The sequence below is a fragment of the Amblyomma americanum genome, chromosome 1 (assembly GCF_052857255.1).
Source record: "Amblyomma americanum isolate KBUSLIRL-KWMA chromosome 1, ASM5285725v1, whole genome shotgun sequence".
Classification (NCBI taxonomy): Eukaryota; Metazoa; Arthropoda; class Arachnida; order Ixodida; family Ixodidae; genus Amblyomma; species Amblyomma americanum.
In genome coordinates this window covers 114,658,813-114,673,684 of record NC_135497.1, presented here as the reverse complement: position 1 = coordinate 114,673,684, position 14,872 = coordinate 114,658,813, and positions in this window count along the sequence as shown.

The window sequence follows — 14,872 nt, the reverse complement described above, 5'->3', positions numbered from 1 at the left end:
TGCTCCGTGTATTCCTCGTTCTTGTCCGCAACCCTAGCACAGGCCCTGGTATACGCGACAAATGTGAAGATCTGCCACTGGGGGCTTGTCGGCAACGTAATGTGCTCCGTGTATTCCTCTTTCTTGTCCGCAACCCTAGCACAGGCCCTGGGATACGCTACAAATGTGAAGATCTGCCAATGCGGGCTTGTCGGCAACGTAATGTGCTCCTTGTATTCCTCGTTCTTGTCCGCAACCGTAGCACAGGCAATGGGATACGCTACAAATGTGAAGATCTGCCACTGGGGGCTTGTCGGCAACTTAATGTGCTCCGTGTATTCCTCGCTCTTGTCCGCAACTCTAGCACAGGCCCTTGGATGCGCTACAAATGTGAAGATGTGCCACTGCGGGCTTGTCGGCAACGTAATGTGCTCCGTGTGTTCTTCGTTCACTTTCGCAAACCAAGCACAGGCCCTCGGATGCGCTAGGAAGGTGAAGATCTGCCATTGCGGGCTTGTCAGCAACGTAATGTGCTCCGTGTATTCCTCCCTCTTGTCCGCAACACTAGCACAGGCCCTCGGATGCGCTACAAATGTGAAGATCTGCCGCTGGGGGCTTGTCGGCAACGTATTGTGCTCCATGTATTCCTCGTTCTTGTCCGCGACCCTAGCACAGGCCCTTGGATGCGCTACAAATGTGACGATTTGCCACTGGGGGCTTGCCGGCAATGTAATGTGCTCCGTGTATTCCTCGTTCTTGTCCGCAACCCTAGCACAGGCCCTCGGATGCGCTACAAAGTTGAAGAACTGCCACTGGGGGCTTGTCGGAAACGTGATGTGCTCCGTGTATTCCTCGTTCTTGTCCGCAACCCTAGCACAGGCCCTCGGACGCGCTACAAAGGTGAAGATCTGCCACTGGGGGCTTGTGGCAGCGTAGTGTGCTCCGTGTATTCCTGTTCTTGTCCGCAACCCAGGCACAGGCCCTCGGATGCGCTACAAAGGTGAAGATCTGCCAATGCGGGCTTGCCGGCAATGTAATGTGCTCCGTGTATTCCTCGTTCTTGTCCACAACCCTAGCACAGGCCCTCGGATGCGCTAGAAAGGTGAAGATCTGCCAATGCGGGCTTGTCGGCAACGTAATGTGCTCCGTGTATTCCTTGTTCTTGTCCGCAACCCTAGCACAGGCCCTGGGATACGCTACAAATGTGAAGATCTGCCAATGCGGGCTTCTCGGCAACGTAATGTGCTCCGTGTATTCCTCGTTCTTGTCCGCAACCGTAGCACAGGCCTTCAGATGTGCTACAAAGGTGAAAATGTGCCACTGGGGGCTTGCCGGCAACGTAATGTACTCCGTGTGTTCCTCGTTCTAATCCGCAACCCTGTCACAGGTCCTCGGATGCGCTACAAAGATGAAGATGTGCCACTGGGGGCTTGTCGGCAACGTAATGTGCTCCGTGTATTCATCGTTCTTGTCCGCAAACCTAGCACAGGTCCTCGGATGCGCTACAAAGGTGAAGACGTGCCACTGGGGGCTTGTCGGCAATGTAATGTGCTTCGTGTATTCATCGTTCTTGTCCGCAAACCTAGCACAGGTCCTCGGATGCGCTACAAAGATGAAGATGTGCCACTGGGGGCTTGTCGGCAACGTAATGTGCTCCGCGTATTCATCGTTCTTCTCCGCAAACCTAGCACAGGTCCTCGGATGCGCTACAAACTTGAAGATGTGCCACTAGGGGCTTGTCGGCAACTTAATGTGCTTCGTGTATTCATCGTTCTTGTCCGCAAACCTAGCACAGGTCCTCGGATGCGCTGCAAAGATGAAGATGTGCCACTGGGGGCTTGTCGGCAACGTAATGTGCTCCGTGTATTCATCGTTCTTGTCCGCAAACCTAGCACAGGTCCTCGAATGGGCTACAAAGGTGAAGATGTGCCACTGGGGCTTGTCGGCAACGCAATTTGCTCCGTGTATTCATCGTTCCTGTCCGCAAACCTAGCACATGTCCTCGGATGCGCTACAAAGATGAAGATGTGCCACTGGGGGCTTGTCGGCAACGTAATGTGCTCCGTGTATTCATCGTTCTTGTCCGCAAACCTAGCACAGGTCCTCGGATGCGCTACAAAGGTCGAGATGTGCCACTGGGGGCTTGTCGGCAACGTAATGTGCTTCGTGTATTCATCGTTCTTGTCCGCAAACCTAGCACAGGTCCTCGGATGCGCTACTAAGATGAAGATGTGCCACTGGGGGCTTGTCGGCGACGTAATGTGCTCCGTGTATTCATCGTTCTTGTCCGCAAACCTAGCACAGGTCCTCGGATGCGCTACAAAGGTCAAGATGTGCCACTGGGGGCTTGTCGGCAACGTAATGTGCTTCGTGTATTTATTGTTCTTGTCCGCAAACCTAGCACAGGTCCTCGGATGCGCTACAGGGGTGAAGATGTGCCACTGGGGGCTTGTCGTTAACGTAATGTGCCTCGTGTATTCATCGTTCTTGTCCGCAAACCGAGCACAGGTCCTCGGATGCGCTACAAAGGTGAAGATGTGCCACTGGGGGCTTGTCGGCAACGTATTGTGCTCCGTGTATTCATCGTTCTTGTCCGCAAACCTAGCACAGGTCCTCGGATGCGCTACAAAGGTGAAGATGTGCACTGGGGGCTTGTCGGCAACGTAATGTGCTTCGTGTATTCATCGTTCTTGTCCGCAAACCTAGCACAGGTCCTCGGATGCGCTACAGTGGTCGAGATGTGCCACTGGGGGCTTGTCGGCAACGTAATGTGCTTCGTGTATTCATCGTTCTTGTCCGCAAACCTAGCGCAGGTCCTCGGATGCGCTACAGGGGTGAAGATGTGCCACTGGGGGCTTGTCGGCAACGTAATGTGCCTCGTGTATTCATCGTTCTTGTCCGCAAACCGAGAACAGGTCCTCGGATGCGCTACAAAGGTGAAGATGTGCACTGGGGGCTTGTCGGCAACGTAATGTGCTTCGTGTATTCATCGTTCTTGTCCGCAAACCTAGCACAGGTCCTCGGTTGCGCTACAAAGATGATGTGCCACTGGGGGCTTGTCGGCAACGTAATATGCTCCGTGTATTCATCGTTCTTGTCCGCAAACCTAGCACAGGTCCTCGGATGCGCTACAAAGGTCGAGATGTGCCACTGGGGGCTTGTCGGCAACGTAATGTGCTTCGTGTATTCATCGTTCTTATCCGCAAACCTAGCACAGGTCCACGGATGCGCTACAAAGATGAAGATGTGCCACTGGGGGCTTGTCGGCAACGTAATGTGCTCCATGTATTCATCGTTCTTGTCCGCAAACTTAGCACAGGCCCTCGGATGCGCTACAAAGGCGAAGATGTGCCACTGGTGGCTTGTCGGAAACGTAATGTGCTTCGTGTATTCATCGTTCTTGTCCGCAAACCTAGCACAGGTCCTCGGATGCGCTACAGGGGTGAGGATGTGCCACTGGGGGCTTGTCGGCAACGTAATGTGCGCCGTGTATTCATCGTTCTTGTCCACAAACCTAGCACAGGTCCTCGGATGCGCTACAAAGGTCAAGATGTGCCACTGGGGGCTGGTCGGCAACGTAATGTGCTTCGTGTATTCATCGTTCTTGTCCGCAAACCTAGCACAGGTCCTCGGATGCGCTACAGGGCTGAAGATGTGCCACTGGGGGCTTGTCGGCAACGTAATGTGCCTCGTGTATTCATCGTTCTTGTGCGCAAACCTAGCACAGGTCCTCGGATGCGCTACAAAGGTGAAAATGTGCCACTGGGGGCTTGTCGGCAACGTAATGTGCTTCGTGTAATCATCGTTCTTGTCCGCAAACCTAGCACAGGTCCTCGGATGCGCTACAAAGGTGAAGATGTGCCACTGGGGGCTTGTCGGCAACGTCAGCGCGGCGAAAGGGCCGAGCAAAGGACGCTCACCATGCGTTTTGCTTTCACCCTTCAGGCGTTGCTGCTGTCAATCGGCGGTGTGCTCCTTCCTGCTACGGCCCCGGCTTCGCCGGCACCAGCGTCAACGGCTACAAGAATCAATGCGGATCATGGCCAGAACTACATCGTCACCGAGGCACCAATGATATTTACATCAAGCCATGGTTCTGTGACGTCATCAGGATGCCTGGCTATAAAGACTGCACCACTACCGGACAACTTCAGTGGGCGCGGCGAAAGGGCCGAGCAAAGGACGCTCACCATGCGTTTTGCTTTCACCCTTCAGGTTAGTTATAGTTCTTGTCTACGGAGCGATAACCGATTTCTCATTGTTGTGCCGCGCCCACAGAAGTGCTTGAGTATTGCATATGACTGTTTTTGTGTTTTGAAATTACTTGTTTGCGGAGACGTGGAAGAAAATCCTGGACCAGCAATAGAGGAAATGCTTCAGACTCTTGTAGATGGTCAGCAGTCTATTAGGTCAGACATTGCTGACTTGAAAGCACGACTGGAGAACACAGAGAAACTAATACACAGCTTTGGTGTGCGTTTGACAGACCTCGAGAGCAAAGTAAACGCGATGCAGGGAAAGATTATCTCGAACGAGGGAGTTAACTCAGCTTTAACAGACATACAGGTGACTCTCCAATCGCAGCATGCAAAATTAGTCGATCTGGAAGATAGAAGTCGCAGATCGAACTTAATTGTTTTCGGAATCGCAGATATACCTGACGAAACAGAAACCGACTTAAGAAATAAAGTTATAACAGAAACATTCGAGCATAAACTGGGCGTTACCTGTTCGTCTGTCGCTCGTATTCATAGACTTGGAAAGCCTAAACCAAATCGACCAATTATTTTTTCTTTCCAAGATTTCCGAGAGAAGCAAGCCGTCTTGTTAAACGCAAAAAAACTGAAGGGAACAAACACTTATATTCAGCAGGATTATTGCGCAGACACGTTAAGGAAACGCAAGTTGCTTTGGGACAGCTCTAAACGTGAAAGAGACGCTAAGGAAAAGGTGTCACTTGCATATGATAAACTTAGAATCGGCGACAAGACCTTTCTTTGGGATGACGCGTTGAACACCAGAAAAGAGCTGCCGAAACCGAAAAGGTTATCTTCTTCTAGCTAGCAGTCCGAGCCTTGCCAGCTACGCTTGCTGTCTCTAAATGCTCGCAGTATCGTAAATAAAGCAGATAAGCTTGAAAATCTTTTGTTGCTGTATGCCCCCCATCTTTGTGTTATCACTGAAACTTGGTTGAACGAGTGGATTCATAACGATGAAATAGTTCCACCAGCTTATCAGTTGTATAGAAGAGATAGAGGCTCTCGGGGCGGCGGTGTAGCAGTCATCGCGAAAAAGGGAATTAACATAGACGTTCTTGATCAAATCCACAATCACGAAAGTTTATTCTTAAGAGTGGTGTGGTCGGGAGTGACTTTTGTTCTTGTCACGGTTTACCGCTGTCCTGATTCAAAAGACGATTACATGATTCAGTTATATGATGATGTTGTAAAGCTGCAAGGTAAAAATTTAATAATCACTGGAGACTTCAATTTGCCAAGTATTAATTGGAACGACCTTAATTATGGATGCTCCACTTCTTCGGACGCGCTACTGGACATTATGCTTTCTCTTAACCTGGATCAAGTAGTAAAAGTAAACACAAGAGAGAATTCAATCCTTGACCTTCTGTTCGTTAGTAAAATTTTTTGCAGGGGAAATGTATCCGTTGAGACTGGAATTTCAGATCATGAACTAATTTTTTTCACGTGGGCTAGGGCTCTTGATAAGCAGAAAAACACTTCTGCAGAAAACTTAGTTAAGGATTTTAATCGAGCCAATGATGTGGAAATAATAGACTATTTGGATACTCACCTTTGCGTTCCGGTGACTAACGTTGAAAGCGCATGGAAGTTGTTTCGTAATACTGTCACATACTGTGTAGAAAATTTTATTCCATTAAAAAGAGTGCGTAAACGTCGCTCAAACCCATGGATTACGAGAGAGATAATTCACTGTGGTCGCAAAATAAAACGAATGCGGAAGAAAGCTAAGACAGGAAGTGAGCGGCTAAAACTTCTGAAGAATAATTTATTGACAATGATTAAGAAAGCCAGAAATAATTTTTTCAGTTACAGGTTGGAGGAGTTCATTAAAAGTGACCCTTCAAAATTCTGGCGATTTCTTGGGCAAACTAAAACAGACGTTTCGAAAATAAAAGTCGCTGGCAGAACACTGACTGACCCCTGTAGTATAGCAGAAAGTTTTAATCGCTACTTTCAAAGTGTATTCTCGGAACCGGATGAATTTGTGCATAGATCACCCGCATCTGTTTCTTCACAAGAAATTGTAATCACGCGCGAGGGTGTTCTGGCGATGGTTTTGAATGTCAATACCAGGAAATCTGGTGGACCTGATGGCATTCCTAATTTATTTCTGAGACGCTATGCAGAGCAGGTTTCTGGATTCCTTACGGATCTTTTTAACTTATCAATGAGTTCATGTGATATACCAGATGACTGGCGAAAGGCACGCATTGTTCCTATACATAAAAAAGGGAGTCGCCTATTAGTAACGAACTATCGCCCAGTTTCTATCACTAGTCAATGTTGTAAGATGTTGGAGCATGTTATAGCAAGTTACCTTCAGAAATTCCTTGCTGAACAAAACACACTTTCCCCTTACCAGCATGGTTTCAGAAAAGGCCTGTCTACTGTCACACAGTTGGTCTCAACAGTTCATGAATTTTTGAGTATTCTTGACACTTCTGGACAGTTAGATGTGTTGTTTTTAGATTTCTGTAAGGCCTTTGACAAAGTGCCTCATAGTAAATTATTGTTGAAGTTGCAGCGCCTTGGTCTTCCATCTGACATAATAGGATGGATTTATGCTTATCTTAAAGACAGACAACAATTTGTTCAAATTAAAAATTACTCATCCGGCATGCTTTCTGTCACCTCCGGAGTTCCCCAGGGAAGTGTTCTCGGACCATTGTTATTTTTACTTTATATAAATGACTTAGTAGATGTTTTACCAGGTGATGTTTCAATCAGGTTATTCGCAGACGATTGTGTTGTTTTTAAAAAGATCTTGAGCACGGAAGACCACACTTCTCTACAGGCTGCCTTGAATGCTATTGATTTTTGGTGTCAAGAGTGGGGCATGGAATTAAACGGGGAAAAAACTGTTCTGCTCCGCGTTACAAGAAAGAAACACCCCAGCATATTCACATACGAAATAGGCAAGACTGTGATCTCTGTAGTTGATAAATATAAGTATCTAGGAATAACCCTCACAAATAATCTATCATGGTCCATTCATATCACAGATATTTGTGCTTCCGCTTTTCAAAAATTATGCTTTTTGAAACGAAAGCTTGAAAATGCTCCCGTTAGAACAAAACTTTTAGCCTATAACACATGCATAAGATCGAGACTGGAATACGCGTCGGTGCTGTGGGATCCCTACACCAAAAAGGACATAGAAAAATTGGAACGCATTCAAAGAAAAGCAGTGAGGTTTATATTTGGAAAATATAGAAGACTAGATTCTCCTTCACTACTCACGCAACAACATAAAATTCCAACATTAGCAATACGCCGGAAAATAAATCGACTTCTGCTCCTTCATAAATTTTTGTCAAATAAAGTCCCGTTTAAACTTCCAGACTGCATTCAGAAAGCTACCACCAGGCGAACAAGGCACACTACTCAATACACACTGGATCCGATTTTTGCAAAAACCAATTCTTACCAGAACAGTTTTTTCCCCAAAACAGTGAATGAATGGAACAAACTACCACCGAGCATTTTTGAATCGAATAACTGTCTATCAGAACTGGAAAGTCTTTTTTTTTTCAGGTAAAGGCGCCTTGATTGCACTGTATTCTTGTACTGTACCATGTCATTTTCTCACTCTTTCTATATTAATGCCTCTTTACGTTGTACTTTTGCATCTTGGACTGATGTCCTTTTTCTTGTATAGTTTTGTTCCAAATTTTATTGTGGTCAAGTATTCATTTGTTGCCAGACTTACTGGTGTTGAATTTCTGGACATTCTTCTTTTGTTTGTGTAGCCTTTTTACTTTGCATTCTTTGTAAAATGCCCCTCCTGCTAGGGCCAAAGCATTGGCCTGCAATATGGTTAAATAAATAAATAAATAAATAATGTGCTTCGTGCATTCATCGTTCTTGTCCGCGAACCTAGCACAGGTCCTCGGATGAGCTACAAAGGTGAAGATGTGCCACTGGGGGCTTGTCGGCAACGTAATGTGCTTCGTGTATTCATCGTTTTTGTCTGCAAACCTAGCACAGGTCCTCGGATGCGCTACAAAGGTGAAGATGTGCCACTGGGGGCTTGTCGGCAACGTAATGTGCTTCTGGTATTCATCGTTCTTGTCCGCAAACCTGGCACAGGTCCTCAATTGCGCTACAAAGGTGAAGATGTGCCACTGGGGGCTTGTCGGCAACGTAATGTGCTCCGTGTATTCATCGTTCTTGTCCGCAAACCTAGCACAGGCCCTCGGATGCGCTACAAAGGTTAAGATGTGCCACTGGTGGCTTGTCGGCAACGTAATGTGCTCTGTGTATTCCTCGCTCTTGTCCGCAAACCTAGCACAGGTCCTCGGATGCGCTACAAAGGTGAAGATGTGCCACTGGGGGCTTGTCGGCAACGTAATGTGCTCCGTGTATTCCTCGTTCTTTTCAGGCAACCCCAGCACAGGCCCTCGGACGCGCTACAAAGGTCAATATGTGCGACTGGGGGCTTGTCGGCAACGTAATGTGCTCCGTGTATTCAATGTTCTTGTCCGCCACCCTAGCACAGGCCCTCAGATGCGCTACAAAGGTGAAGATGTGCCACTGGGGGCTTCTCGGCAACGTAATGAGCTCCGTGTATTCCTCGCTCTTGTCCGCAACCCTAGCACAGGTCCTCAGATGCGCTGCAAAGGTGAAGATGTGCCACTGGGGGCGTGTCGGCAACGTAATGTGCTCCGTGTATTCCTCGTTCTTGTCCGAAACCCTAGCACAGGCCCTCGGATGCGCTACAAATGTGAAGATCTGCCACTGGGGGCTTGTCGGCAACGTAATGTGCTCCGTGTATTCCTCGTTCTTGTCCGCAACCCTAGCACAGGCCCTCGAATGCGCTACAAATGTGAAATCTGCCAATGCGGTCTTGTCGACAACGTAATGTGCTCCGTGTATTCCTCGTTCTTGTCCGCAACCCTAGCACAGGCCCTGGGATGCGCTACAAAGGTGAAGAACTGCCACTGGGGGCTTGTAGGCAATGTAATGTGTTCCGTGTATTCCTCGTTCTTGTCCGCAACCCTAGCGCAGGCCCTCAGATGCTCTACAAAGGTGAAGATGTGCCACTGGGGGCTTGTCGCCAACGTAATGTGCTTCGTGTATTCATTGTTCTTGTCCGCAAACCTAGCAGAGGTCCTCGGATGCGCTACAAAGGTGAAGATGTGCCACTGGGGGCTTCTCGGCAACGTAATGTGCTCCGTGTATTCCTCGCTCTTGTCCGCAACCCTAGCACAGGCCCTCGGATGCGCTCCAAAGGTGAACATGTGCCAATGGGTGCTTGTCGGCAACGTAATGTGCTCCGTGTATTCCTCGCTCTTGTCCGCAACCCTAGCACAGGGCTTCAGATGCGCTACAAAGGTGAAGATGTGCCACTAAGGGCTTGTCGGCAACGTAATGTGCTCCGTGTATTCCTCGTTCTTTTCAGTCAACCCCAGCACAGGCCCTCGGATGCGCTACAAAGGTCAATATGTGCGACTGGGGGCTTGTCGGCAACGTAATGTGCTCCGTGTATTCAATGTTCTTGTCCGCCACCCTAGCACAGGCCCTCGGATGCGCTACAAAGGTGAAGATGTGCCACTGGGGGCTTCTCGGCAACGTAATGTGCTCCGTGTATTCCTCGCTCTTGTCCGCAACCCTAGCACAGGTCCTCAGATGCCCTGCAAAGGTGAAGATGTGCCACTGGGGGCTTGTCGGCAACGTAATGTGCTCCGTGTATTCCTCGTTCTTGTCCGAAACCCTAGCACAGGCCCTCGGATGCGCTACAAATGTGAAGATCTGCCACTGGGGGCTTGTCGGCAACGTAATGTGCTCCGTGTATTCCTCGTTCTTGTCCGCAACCCTAGCACAGGCCCTCGAATGCGCTACAAATGTGAAATCTGCCAATGAGGGCTTGTCGGCAACGTAATGTGCTCCGTGTATTCCTCGTTCTTGTCCGCAACCCTAGCACAGGCCCTCGGATGCGCTACAAAGGTGAAGAACTGCCACTGGGGGCTTGTAGGCAATGTAATGTGTTCCGTGTATTCCTCGTTCTTGTCCGCAACCCTAGCGCAGGCCCTCGGATGCGCTACAAAGGTGAAGATGTGCCACTGGGGGCTTGTCGCCAACGTAATGTGCTTCGTGTATTCATTGTTCTTGTCCGCAAACCTAGCAGAGGTCCTCTGATGCGCTACAAAGGTGAAGATCTGCCAATGCGGGCTTGTCGGCAACGTAATGTACTCCGTGTATTCCTCGCTCTTGTCCGCAACCCTAGCACAGGCCCTCGGATGCGCTATAAGGGTGAAGATCTGCCAATGCGGGCTTGTCGGCAACGTAATGTGCTCCGTGTATTCCTCGCTCTTGTCCGCCACCCTAGCACAGTCTCTCGGACGCGCTACAAAGGTGAAGATGTGCCACTGGGGGCTTGTCGGCAACGTAATGTGCTCTGTGTATTCCTCGCTCTTGTCCGCAACCCTAGCAGAGGCCCTCAGATGCGCTACAAAGGTGAAGATGAGCCACTGGGGGCTTGTCGGCAACGTAATGTGCTCCGTGTATTCCTCTTTCTTGTCAGGCAACCCCAGCACAGCCCCTCGGATGCGCTACAAAGGTGAATATCTGCCAATGTGGGCTTGTCAACAACGTAATGTGCTCCGTGTATTCCTGGCTCTTTTCCGCAACCCTGGAACAGGCTCTGAGATGCGCTACAAAGGAGAATATGTGCCACTGGGGGCTTCCGCAACGTAATGTGCTCCGTGTATTCCATTTTCTTGTCCGCCACCCTAGCACAGGCCCTCGGATGCGCTACAAAGGTGAAGATGTGCCACTGGGGGCTTGTCGGCAACGTAATGTGCTCCGTGTATTCCTCGCTCTTGTGCGCAACCCTAGCACAGGCCCTCATATGCGCTACAAAGGTGAAGATGTGCCACTGGGGTCTTGTCGTCAACATAATGTGCTCCGTGTATTCCTCGTTCTTGTCAGGCAACCCCAGCACAGGCCCTCGGATGCGCTACAAATTTGAATATCTGCCAATGCGGGCTTGTCGGCAACGTAATTTGATCCGTGTATTCCTCGTTCTTGTCCGCAACCCTAGCACAGGCCCTCGGATGCGCTCCAAAGGTGAACATGTGCCAATGGGGGCTTGTCGGCAACGTATTGTGCTCCGTGTATTCCTCGCTCTTGCCCGCAACCCTAGCACAGGCCCTCCTACAAAGGTGAAGATCTGCCAATGCGGGCTTGTCGGCAACGTAATGTGCTTCGTGTATGTATCGTTCTTGTCCGCAAATCTAGCACAGGTCCTCGGATGCGCTACAAAGGTGAAGGTGTGCTAATGCGGGCTTGTCGGCAACGTAATGTGCTCCATGTATTCCTTGTTCTTGTTCGCAACCCCAGCACAGGCCCTCGGATGCGCTACAAAGGTGAATATCTGCCAATGTGGGCTTGTCGGCAACGTAATGTGCTCCGTGTATTCCTGGCTCTTTTCCGCAACCCAGGAACAGGCCCTGAGATGCGCTACAAAGGTGAATATGTGCCACTGGGGGATTGTCGGCAACGTAATGTGCTCCGTGTATTCCTTGTTCTCGTCCGCAACCCTAGCACAGGCCTTCGGATGCGCTACAAGGGTGAATATGTACCACTGGGGGCTTGTCGGCAACGTAATGTGCTCCGTGTCTTCCTCGCTCTTGTCCGCAACCCTATCACAGGCCCTCCTACAAAGGTGAATATCTGCCAATGTGGGCTTGTCGGCAACGTAATGTGCTCCGTGTATTCCTGGCTCTTTTCCGCAACCCTGGCACAGGCCCTGAGACGCGCTACAAAGGTGAATATGTGCCACTGGGGGCTTGTCGGCAACGTAATGTGCTCCGTGTATTCCTTGTTCTTGTCCGCAACCCTAGCACAGGCCCTCGGATGGGCTACAAGGGTGAAGACCTGACAATGTGGGCTTGTCGGCAACGTAATGTGCTCCGTGTATTCCTCGCTCTTGTCCGCAACCCTAGCACAAGCCCTCCTACAAAGGTGAAGATCTGCCAATGCGGGCTTGTCGGCAGCGTAATGTGCTCCGTGTATTCCTCGCTCTTGTCCGTAACTCTAGCACAGGCCCTTGGATGCGCTAGAAATGTGAAGATATGCCACTGCGGGCTTGTCGGCAACGTAATGTGCTCCGTGTATTCTTCGTTCTTGTCGGCAAACCTAGCACAGGCCCTCGGATGCGCTAGAAAGGAGAAGATCTTCCATTGCGGGCTTGTAAGCAACGTAATGCGCTCCGTGTATTCCTCGCTCTTGTCCGCAACCCTAGCACAGGCCCTCGGATGCGCTACAAAGGTGAAGATCTGCCACTGGGGGCTTGTCGGCAACGTTATGTGCTCCGTGTATTCCTCGTTCTTGTCCGCAACCCTAGCACAGGCCCTTGGATGCGCTACAAATGTGAAGATCTGCCACTGGGGGCTTGTCGGCAACGTAATGTGCTCCGTGTATTCCTCGTTGTTGTCAACAACCCTAGCACAGGCCCTCGGATGCGCTAGAGAGGTGAATATCTGCCAATGCGGGCTTGTCGGCAACGTAATGTGCTCCGTGTATTCCTGGCTCTTTTCCGCAACCCAGGAACAGGCCCTGAGATGCGCTACAAAGGTGAATATGTGCCACTGGGGGATGGTCGGCAACGTAATGTGCTCCGTGTATTCCTCGTTCTTGTCCGCAACCCTAGCACAGGCCCTGGGATACGCTACAAATGTTAAGATCTGCCACTGGGGGCTTGTCGGTAACGTAATGTGCTCCGTGTATTCCTCGTTCTTGTCCGCAACCCTAGCACAGGCCCTGGGATACGCTACAAATGTGAAGATCTGCCAATGCGGGCTTGTCGGCAACGTAATGTGCTCCGTGTATTCCTCGTTCTTGTCCGCAACCCTAGCACAGGCCCTGGTATACGCGACAAATGTGAAGATCTGCCACTGGGGGCTTGTCGGCAACGTAATGTGCTCCGTGTATTCCTCTTTCTTGTCCGCAACCCTAGCACAGGCCCTGGGATACGCTACAAATGTGAAGATCTGCCAATGCGGGCTTGTCGGCAACGTAATGTGCTCCTTGTATTCCTCGTTCTTGTCCGCAACCGTAGCACAGGCAATGGGATACGCTACAAATGTGAAGATCTGCCACTGGGGGCTTGTCGGCAACTTAATGTGCTCCGTGTATTCCTCGCTCTTGTCCGCAACTCTAGCACAGGCCCTTGGATGCGCTACAAATGTGAAGATGTGCCACTGCGCGCTTGTCGGCAACGTAATGTGCTCCGTGTGTTCTTCGTTCACTTTCGCAAACCAAGCACAGGCCCTCGGATGCGCTAGGAAGGTGAAGATCTGCCATTGCGGGCTTGTCAGCAACGTAATGTGCTCCGTGTATTCCTCGCTCTTGTCCGCAACACTAGCACAGGCCCTCGGATGCGCTACAAATGTGAAGATCTGCCGCTGGGGGCTTGTCGGCAACGTATTGTGCTCCATGTATTCCTCGTTCTTGTCCGCAACCCTAGCACAGGCCCTTGGATGCGCTACAAATGTGACGATTTGCCACTGGGGGCTTGCCGGCAATGTAATGTGCTCCGTGTATTCCTCGTTCTTGTCCGCAACCCTAGCACAGGCCCTCGGATGCGCTACAAAGTTGAAGAACTGCCACTGGGGGCTTGTCGGAAACGTGATGTGCTCCGTGTATTCCTCGTTCTTGTCCGCAACCCTAGCACAGGCCCTCGTACGCGCTACAAAGGTGAAGATCTGCCACTGGGGGCTTGTGGCAGCGTAGTGTGCTCCGTGTATTCCTGTTCTTGTCCGCAACCCAGGCACAGGCCCTCGGATGCGCTACAAAGGTGAAGATCTGCCAATGCGGGCTTGCCGGCAATGTAATGTGCTCCGTGTATTCCTCGTTCTTGTCCACAACCCTGGCACAGGCCCTCGGATGCGCTAGAAAGGTGAAGATCTGCCAATGCGGGCTTGTCGGCAACGTAATGTGCTCCGTGTATTCCTTGTTCTTGTCCGCAACCCTAGCACAGGCCCTGGGATACGCTACAAATGTGAAGATCTGCCAATGCGGGCTTCTCGGCAACGTAATGTGCTCCGTGTATTCCTCGTTCTTGTCCGCAACCGTAGCACAGGCCTTCAGATGTGCTACAAAGGTGAAAATGTGCGACTGGGGGCTTGCCGGCAACGTAATGTACTCCGTGTGTTCCTCGTTCTAATCCGCAACCCTGTCACAGGTCCTCGGATGCGCTACAAAGATGAAGATGTGCCACTGGGGGCTTGTCGGCAACGTAATGTGCTCCGTGTATTCATCGTTCTTGTCCGCAAACCTAGCACAGGTCCTCGGATGCGCTACAAAGGTGAAGACGTGCCACTGGGGGCTTGTCGGCAATGTAATGTGCTTCGTGTATTCATCGTTCTTGTCCGCAAACCTAGCACAGGTCCTCGGATGCGCTACAAAGATGAAGATGTGCCACTGGGGGCTTGTCGGCAACGTAATGTGCTCCGCGTATTCATCGTTCTTGTCCGCAAACCTAGCACAGGTCCTCGGATGCGCTACAAAGGTGAAGATGTGCCACTAGGGGCTTGTCGGCAACTTAATGTGCTTCGTGTATTCATCGTTCTTGTCCGCAAACCTAGCACAGGTCCTCGGATGCGCTGCAAAGATGAAGATGTGCCACT